The sequence below is a fragment of the Thermobia domestica genome, chromosome 13 (genome assembly GCF_964235325.1).
Source record: "Thermobia domestica chromosome 13, izTheDome1.hap1.1, whole genome shotgun sequence".
Classification (NCBI taxonomy): Eukaryota; Metazoa; Arthropoda; class Insecta; order Zygentoma; family Lepismatidae; genus Thermobia; species Thermobia domestica.
This window is the reverse complement of record NC_137466.1, coordinates 7,800,032-7,809,355: the sequence shown is the minus strand read 5'-3', so window position 1 is coordinate 7,809,355 and position 9,324 is coordinate 7,800,032. Positions and strand designations below refer to the sequence as shown.

Below are 9,324 nucleotides of genomic sequence, written 5' to 3'. Positions count from 1 at the left end.
AGTGTTAGGATAGGGGAAGAACCGACGGAAAAGAGCGCAATTGAAAGGGGAGTTCGATAAGGATGCTGCCTCTCGCCAACACTATTTAATATCTATCTAGAAGAGATAATGAAAAAGAGTTAACATGATGATTATGTTATTTCGGTAGGAGGTAGAATTACTAGATGCATAAGATTTGCGGACGATATGGCGCTGGTTGCAGAAACTGAAAAGGAAATCGAAAAATGTTAGAAAACCTGAGGATGGGCTTCGAAGAATATGGAATGAAAATAAATGTTAGAAAGACAGAAGCCATGGTGATTGGAACGAAAAGGTCTGTGTCAAATATAAAAGTGGGAGGGGAGCAAATAGAACAAGTGAATAGTTTTCGATATCTGGGTAGAATTCTTAGTAATGACATGAAATGCCAACGTGAAATAATGCAAGGATAGGAATGGCGTAATAAGTCTTTAGGAGGAAGAAAAGTCTGTTTTGTGGGACCTTGAATAGAGACTTATAAAATGCTTCGTGTGTGGTGTTGTACTATATGGTGAGGAAACGTGGACATTACAAAAAGTGATGAAAAACGACTGGAAGCCTTCGAAATTTGGGTGTGGAGAAGAATGGAAAGAATTAGTTGGGTCGAGCGGAAAACAGATGAGTGGGTGTTAGAAATGGTGGGGGAGAAAAGAACACTTTTAGGTATTGTTAAGAAGAGGAAGAGAAACTGGTTGCGATATTGCCTAAGAAGAAATTGTATCAAGAGGGACTTCCTAAAGTGTATGGTGTCAGGAAAGAGAGGGACGGGGCGAAGGAGACAAAAATTAATGGATGATATAAAAACAGAAAAATCATACGTGAGACAAAGAGGTTAGCGGAGGACCGTGGAGCATGGGAGCTTCTCAGTTGCTGCAAGTGACCTGCCAGTAAGGGAGAGTACCTATGATGATGATGACATCCTCGGTGTCACTATATTTTTTTTTTACACTTCTTTTGTTTTATAACCATTTTTGTTAATACGGGTGTTTAGGGGTTTCCGACCCGTTTCATTTTGGTCATGCTGAACATGGCCACGTTTTTACTTCCGTGTAAAGTATCTCATGTTTAATACACTTTTCACATCTTCTAACAGTTTTTCACTGTAACAGTGGACATGACTACTATGACAGCCTCGGTCTCTCTATATATATTTTGCAGTTTTTTAAAATTAATACTTATACTGTGCACCGATTGATGATCACAGTGTTAAAGAAGAAGAAGAAGAAGTGAATATATGTAAATATCTTAAGATGGGCAGGAGATTAATTGGAATTATATATTGACAGTATTTATATCGTAATTACATAACGAAACTCCTTTTTTGAGTTGGTAAAGCTGGCGTGGGATTGCATTTGTTTACGAAATTGCTACAAGTTTTCATCGTCAAAAGTTCTGAATCTTTTGCTCAAGTTCTCAACTAAATCGTTCCAAAGGCAGAATATAGCGCTTTTTATGAAGATTAGTCAATAGTAAGTGTTTGTGTGATGTGTTTCTTAATAAATTAATGTTTATTCATAAAATACAATTAGGAAAAATAATTCACATTAAGTGCACTGTGTTTATTAAATCGTGTAGATTAAGAATAGGTAAGCATGCATATGTTGCCAATGCTATCCTTTTTTTTTTGTCACACTTCGTTGGTAAATTTTGCATGTGATCCACCAAAATTACAAATTGTAAGGGTAATAGTTAAGAACAGCTACTTCTTATCTCCCGTGCACGAGGATACATCTTACTGTTGCACTACCTAAACACCCTAAGTACAAGGGCAAGAACTCAGTCTATTACCTACTTTTTAACATCCTAGATAGTCAATGAATAATTCCTGAAAGTATGGCGTTTCTCGTCCTTCCCTAAATGGGAAGTACGGCTCCTTAACTATAACCATTGTAAGTATTGTGTCCAAATTTGGTAGAGTTTACTTTGTGTTGAACAGTTACTGGAACCGGTACCCCATAGTATAAGTAGTAGTAGGAGTAGCAGTAGCGGTAGGAATGGGTTAGAAGCCCCGCAGGGGTTCGTTGTATTCTGTTCGCGACATAAAATGGGCAAATTAAAGACTGTTCTGCACAAAGCAAACTTGCCGAACCAACTTTACTGCTAAATAATTGATAGAATTATACGTAATGTAAGCATCAGGAACGAAAAAGGAAACGAAAGTGGCCTATGTTTAGCAGAGGTGGTCCACCTCTTTTGTTACAAGTTTGGTAATTTTTTGTTCAGATTAGGTTAGGTTAGGTTAGTTATGTTAGTGTAAGAGCATAATTTTCCAAAAAAATGATAGAATTTCGGCTTATTTCTAATAATATTAGGTTAGTCTGTTAGTTCAGGTTAGATTTGGTTACGTTATATTCAGGGTGGATTGATTTAAATCAGTCTGATTTAAATCACGATTTAAATCAAGATTTAAATCACTTGATTTTTTAAATAAAAATCGTTGATTTAAATCGGATTCCGAAATAAATTAAAGTGAAAATAAGTAAAATCCCGTTTCTGTTCTGTTATTTCGATTATGGAAGTTAAGAATCATAATACAATGAGACTCAAATATACAGTATAGTATGAAAACAAGTATCATGCAAAGGATGATTAGGGAAAATCCCGTTTTGAACAGGTAACGGAGCAATCCTGCTTTCTTCTCTTCGTAACATTGGGTTTGGGTTTTAAAATCTTTAACTATTTCAACGGAGAAATCGACATTTAAGACGAAAATTCTTTTTTTGTGCGGGTCTGTTTGTTTGTTCCCAGATAATAGGGCGTATTTAGAGGGGTCTTGTCCCCTCTCCTGTCTTTTTTTTTTTTCGTTAATTTTATAACTTTAGGCGAAATTTATGTATTTCATGCCGCAAGCTATTTCTGAGTTTTTAAAAATAGGCCCCTGCCAAATATCAGTAACTTTTGTGAAAAAAAAGTGTCATTTTGATCAACGTTGCTGTACTTTTTCTTTAATGCTTAACCTTTTGAATTATATCACCTATTCTTAGATGATAGGGTAGAATCTTCATTATTCTATTAAAAAAGTACCAATAAGGCTTTTTACTTCGTTTTCTTCAAGACTGGAGTCATTTAAGAACACGTTACATATTCTTTCACGCCTTTCTCCGTTGAGGCATAGTGTGTGGTGACATAAATTTAAAAGATATTTTTTGTTATGCGTATTATTATTATTATCTTAGTGAGTTACATTTTGCATTCAGAAGACTGAAATTTTGCACACTCGTTGAGTGCACCCCTTAATAATTTTCAGATGTTTTCAGATCTCCGCGTGGAAACAGCGGGGTCCAGAGGGGCAAAAATGTTTTTTTTAAAAAAGGATATTGTTAACAAAAAACTGCTTGTTTCGTGATTTTCCCGCCTCAGATGGAGACATACGAATGGTACCGTTTGAAAGGCTGTTCTATTCTGAAGAAAATGATGTACGTACTATGCTCCTAGCATAAATAGGGATGTCTCAGGAACCTGTTATCTGAGATCCTGTTTTATACGGGAATTGGGGTATTTGGGAAATATTATTTTTCGCGGGCTTACTTTTGCACCTACAAGATTGAAATTTTCGCACATTTACTCACTGTACCCCTCAGTATTTTTCAGATTTGTTTCAGATCTCTGCCTTAAAACAAGAGGAGTGGTCCACAGAGGTAAAAATTAAAAAGAAGAAAAGAATATATTTTTAACAGAAAATTCCTTTTTTCATTAATTACTCCCCCCCCCCCCCCCAGATACATGATGGAGACATTTGAAGGGTACCGTTTGAAAATTTGTTTTATTCTGAAGAGAATAATGTACAAATCATGATCCTAGGATAAATAGGGATCTCTGAGGAAATTTTTATATTACATCCGGATCATCTGGGGCATTCTGGGAATGTTCTTAGCTCGTTGTTAAATAGTTTCCTCACCCTTACTACTCAGGATAGAAGCTTGAAATTTTGCACACATATTTAGTACACCTCTTAGTATTTCCCAGTTGATTTTGAGATCTGTGCGTTAACACAGGGGAATCCAGAGGGGATCAAAATTTTAAAAAGTTAAAGAAATGCCGATTAGTCTCAAAATTTCCCGCTTCAGGGACATGATAGGGAAATGTGAATGTTACCGTTTCAAAAGCTGTTCTATTCTAAAGAGAGTGATGTATGTACCATGATCCTAGGATAAGTAGGGATGATGCTGTAGCTGCTTGACTGAAAGTCTATAATTTACCTTTAAAAAGAGCCTAATTTAAAAGGGTTAAAAAACATTGTTTGGGATAGATATAGATTAACGATTGGAAATAATTCAAAATTCAAGCCCAATACTTCCACTTAAATAGCATAATTAACATTTAATACTAATTCCTAATGCTTTTTCTTCAGTTTGCGACTTGTATTATACGAGGAGAAAGATTTGATTTAAATCAAAAAAATCGATTTAAATCAAAAAAATCGATTTAAATCAAAAAAATCAACAAAAATGATTTTTTTAAAAAAAATCATGATTTTTTTCCACCCTGGTTATATTACGTCTAAGTACTTGCATCATCCATTTCTCTTGTAAATTTTGTGTTTTTTACGTGCTTCTGGACCCCTTCTGCTAAACGCCATATTAGGCAAACTGACAACAGAGCATAATGTGTTACTAGGATAACACTTAGAATCTTCCCAACTCGTTGCATGGCTCCAGAAGCTAGTATTTGGGATAAAGGTAGAAAACAACGAACCTTGCAATGCTTCTAACCTCCTTCGCTCGCACGGTTATATTTTATGCAGAACATTGGAGATCTTATATGTAACAAGATTGGGGGAGAAACTAAAAGCAACCCTGTTATTATTTTGAACTCCCTATCCTAGTAGGCTAACTAAACTAACGTTACGAGTTCATATGATCATAGAAGTAGCGCAAAGCTGTGCTGCACGCAAGACATGTGTTTTTACGCTATAGGGATTGTTTCGGACTATTCTTGTTTATGCGTGTCTCCACTGCAGCTGACGATCCCAACGGATGCACACCTAGGTCTACCGCGCGGGCCCTCGCGTTACACTTCTGTTCTGACTCGTTAGATAGCATTTGTACCAGGGTAGATTGATTTAAATCAGTCTGATTTAAATCAAGATTCAAATCACTTGATTTTTTTAATAAAAATCGTTGATTTAAATCGAATTCCGAAATAAATTAATTTAAAGTGAAAATAAGTAAAATCCCGTTTCTGTTCTGTTATTTCGATTATGGAAGTTAATAATCATAATACAATGAGACTCAAATGTACAGTATAGTATGAAAACAAGTGTCATGCAGAGGATGATTAGGGAAAATCCCGTTTTGAACAGGTAACGGAGCAATCCTGCTTTCTTCTTTTCGTAACATTGGGTTTGCGTTTTAAAATCGTTAACTATTTCAACGGGGAAGTCACCATCGACATTTAAGACGAAAATTCATTTTTGTGCGTGTCTGTTTGTTTGTTCCCAGATAATAGGGCATATTTAGAGGGGTCCTATCTCCTCTTCATTTTTTTTTTTTTTTAATTTTATAACTTTAGGCGAAATATATGTATTTCATGCCGCAAGCTAGTTCTGAGTATTTAAAAATAGGCCCCTGCCAAATATTAACTTTTGTGAAAAAAGTGTCATTTTGATAAACGTTGCTGTACTTTTTCCTTAATGCTTAACCTTTTAAATTATATCACCTAGTTTTAGGTGATAGGGTAGAATCTTCATTATTCGATTAAAAAAGTACCAATAAGGCTTTTTACTTCGTTTTCTTCAAGACTGGAGGCATTTTAGAACACGTTACATATACTTTCACGACTTTCTGCGTTGAGGCATAGTGTGTGATGACGTCATATATTTAAAAAGATTTTTTTGTTATGCGTATATTATTTTTTGGCGGGTTACATTTTGCATTCAGAAGACAGAAATTTTGCACATTCGTTCAGTGCACCCCTTAATAATTTTCAGATGTTTATAGATCTCTGCGTGGAAACAGCGGGGTCCAGAGGGACAAAAATGTTTTAAAAAAAGGATGTTTTTAACAAAAAATAGCTTTTTTCGTGATTTTCCCGCCTCAGATGGAGACATATGAATGGTACCGTTTGAAAGGCTGTTCTATTCTGAATAAAATGATGTACGCACTATGCTCCTAGGATAAATAGGGATGTATCAGGAAATTGTTGCCTGAGATCCTGTTTTATACGGAAATCTGGGGTATTTGGGGGTATTATTTTTCACGGGCTTACTTTTGCACCTAAAAGATTGAAATTTTGCACATTTACTCAGTGCATCCCTCAGTATTTTTCTGATTTGTTTCAGATCTCTGCCTTAAAACAGGGAGAGGGGTCAACAGAGGTAAAAATGAAAAAAAAAGAAGATATTTTTAACAAAAAGATTCCTTTTTTCGTGATTTACCCGCCCCAGATATATGATGAAGACATTTGAAGGGTACCGTTTGAAAATTTGTTTTATTCTGAAGAGAATAATGTACAAATCATGATCCTAGACAGGGTTGGCTGGTTTAAACCAAGGTGGTTTAAACCAGTGGTTTAAACCAAAAAACGAAAAATGTTCCTAAAATCTTGATGAACACACATTTGTGGGTTATCACGTTTCACTCCCGTATATTATTCGTATTATACTCAGACCTAAATTCCCCATTCATTACTCAAAGAGATTATACTACAAAAGCAACTTTAAAAAAAATGTTTATGAATGTTTCCTCTGTGATTTTTTTTAGTTTATTATTATTGTTATGCAATTGCAATCAAAGAAATTCTAAATATTGTTTCGTTTTAATAATGTTTACTTTTGATAAAATACATTGAAATCCCGTACTTCGGGGGCGGGAGATTTACAAACCCCACGAGAGGCATTTATTGAAATCAGAAGTATCTTTTGTAACTATTTATGTGTAAATGGGTCAGAGTCAAAGTGGACTCAAATGATTTGTATCTTTATTCACTTTTCTTACTGATATGCAAATTAAGTCGTTGTATTTCTTTAACTTGGACTAATAAAAGTCGTAGTGAACTAACTTGGACAAAATTAGTTCTTCTATACTCTGCAGTACTTTGAAATTGTATATATCTAATTCTGTATAATGATTTCACTTGTGCAACTGATTATCTTTTTTCCTAATGAAATGACTCTTTAACAGTTATATTAACAAGTATGTAAAGATTAGTACAACGTATTTTTTATCAGGAGTCGTTCGTAAGTGAGTCGGCAGACGTATCGCATTTGTGGTCAATTAGTCCTGGTTCAGAGTTCAAACGGAGGATAATTTCTCTCGGATTTAAGCAGAGAAGCAGTTTGGATTCCACTTTGGGCTTATGTGACCCCTTCTAGAATCCAGAGGAGATCAAAATAATAAAAAAAAAGTTTTTAAAAATGCCGATTACTCTCAAAATTGGGGGCCGCGGTGGCTCAGTGGTAGAGCGTTCACCTCTGGTGCTTGGGGTTCTGGGTTCAAACGCTGCTCCCGCCAAGTGAACTTTGTGGTGGACAAACACCGTGTGCGTGGGTTTTCTCGGGGTTCTCCCGTTTCCTCCCACTTTCTTCATTTCACCATTTCATTCATTTCTCATAATGACCGTCTCCTTTAGCCTAACCGGCACAACTGTGGGACGTAAAACTGAAAGATTTCATTTTCATTTCATTTTTACTCTCAAAGTTTCCCGCTTCAGGGACATGATAGGGAAATGTGAATGTTACCCTTTCAAAAGCTGTTCTATTCTAAATAGAGTGATGTATGTACCATGATACTAGGATAAATAAGGATGATAATGTAGCTGCTTGACTGAAAGTCTATAGTTTATCTTTAAAAAGAGCCATAATTTAAAAGGGTTAAGAAACATTGTTTGGGATTGATATAGGTTAACGATGGGGGATAATTCAAAATTCAACCCCAATACTTTCACTTAAATGGCATAATTAGCATTTAATACTAATTTCTAATGCTTTTTCTTCAGTTCGCGACTTGTATTATACAAGGAGAAAGATTTGATTTAAATCAAGAAAATCGAATTAAATAAAAAAATCAACAAAAATGATTTTTTTAAAAAAAATCATGATTTTTTTCCACCCTGATTTGTACTTTTTAGTGGTCATCTGGTACAGGTTGCTTTGAGTTTTATGCTATACGTCCACTATTTTCCGGTATTTGCGGATATGGCAGGGTTCGGAATGTAGTTTGAACATTTGAAAGATATTAAGATATTACTTCTGCACAGTAATACAATATGGTGCACACTTAGTGAAAAATAATGGGTAAATGTTTTGCAGACGGGGTCCAGAAGTGCGTAAAAGATGCAAGATTTACGAGAGAAATGGAAGATGCAAGTACTTAAACCTAAACAACCTATATAACCTAACCAAATCTAATCTAAACTAAACCTAGTTTTAATAGAAATAAGGAAACTTCGGCTAGAGTGCAGTTTATGCTGAACAAGTGATTCTGTCACTGAAAGTGGCATTGGAGGAACAGAATCACAGTCACTGGAACAGGTACAGAATCGTTACTTTTATTCCTTCTGTTGAGAATTTTTGTTTTGGTGTTTTAGAGCTTGGTGGCAGTGATATTGTGTCCTGTGCTGTAGTTGTTTGGTTGTATTGATGTCGCTGATTGGTTGTTATGTACTCTTGAGTGATCATGCTATATGTTTGAATTTGGAAGTTGAACATGTGTGTGACTTTGATGAAGAAAAGAGAAGGTAGTGAAGTGTATTCGAGTTTCGATGTCGCTTCGATCTTGTAATATTGTCCAGGATTTGAACAGACCCTTTTGCGAGTTTGATTGTCCTGATATTAATTAATTCTTTTTTTTTTCTTTTTTTTAAAAAAAAAATGTTTGTGATACTGAAGTCAATATTGTGTGGATTGATTAACATTGAAAAGAGTCTGTTCGGTAGACACAAATTTAATGTCGGCCGAATGCGCCGTAGTCAAAGTTGGATAGTCAGTGGTATTTGCCGTGAAATTAATGAGATATTTTTGATTGAGTGTTGTGAGAACTCTCGCAGTGCTGATTCCCGTTTAAAAATTATTTCTAAGCATGTACATTCTGACTTCCGTTATTATTACTGATTATTGGAAGGGGTACGTGGGTTTGGATAAGGGACGGTGGACTCATATGACTGTGAATCATTCGCATAACTTCGTTGATCCCGAGAGTGGTGCACATACGCAGTCAATCGAGAATGTCCGGTTGCATTTACAGAGGAATTTAATTTTAACTTAACGTTCTGATGCTTCATTTTTCTTCGTCATGCTGGATTGATTTATGATTAGTGGTGAGTGTTACTTTATTTTTTTGCAGTTAATTTTTCTGTATTACGTTAGAT

General features: G+C 35.3%; 1 protein-coding gene across 2 annotated transcripts in view; it reads left to right on the top strand.

Moving 5' to 3' along the window:
- Positions 1 to 1,194: 1,194 nt before the first annotated feature.
- Positions 1,195 to 9,324, top strand: part of LOC145668005 (uncharacterized) — a 43,310-nt gene continuing 35,180 nt past the window's right edge. For both annotated transcript variants that reach the window (XM_081735452.1, XM_081735453.1), the window contains exon 1: positions 1,195 to 1,487. The gene's annotated coding sequence lies outside the window, so the exon portion shown is untranslated. The remainder of the gene's footprint in view (positions 1,488 to 9,324) is intronic.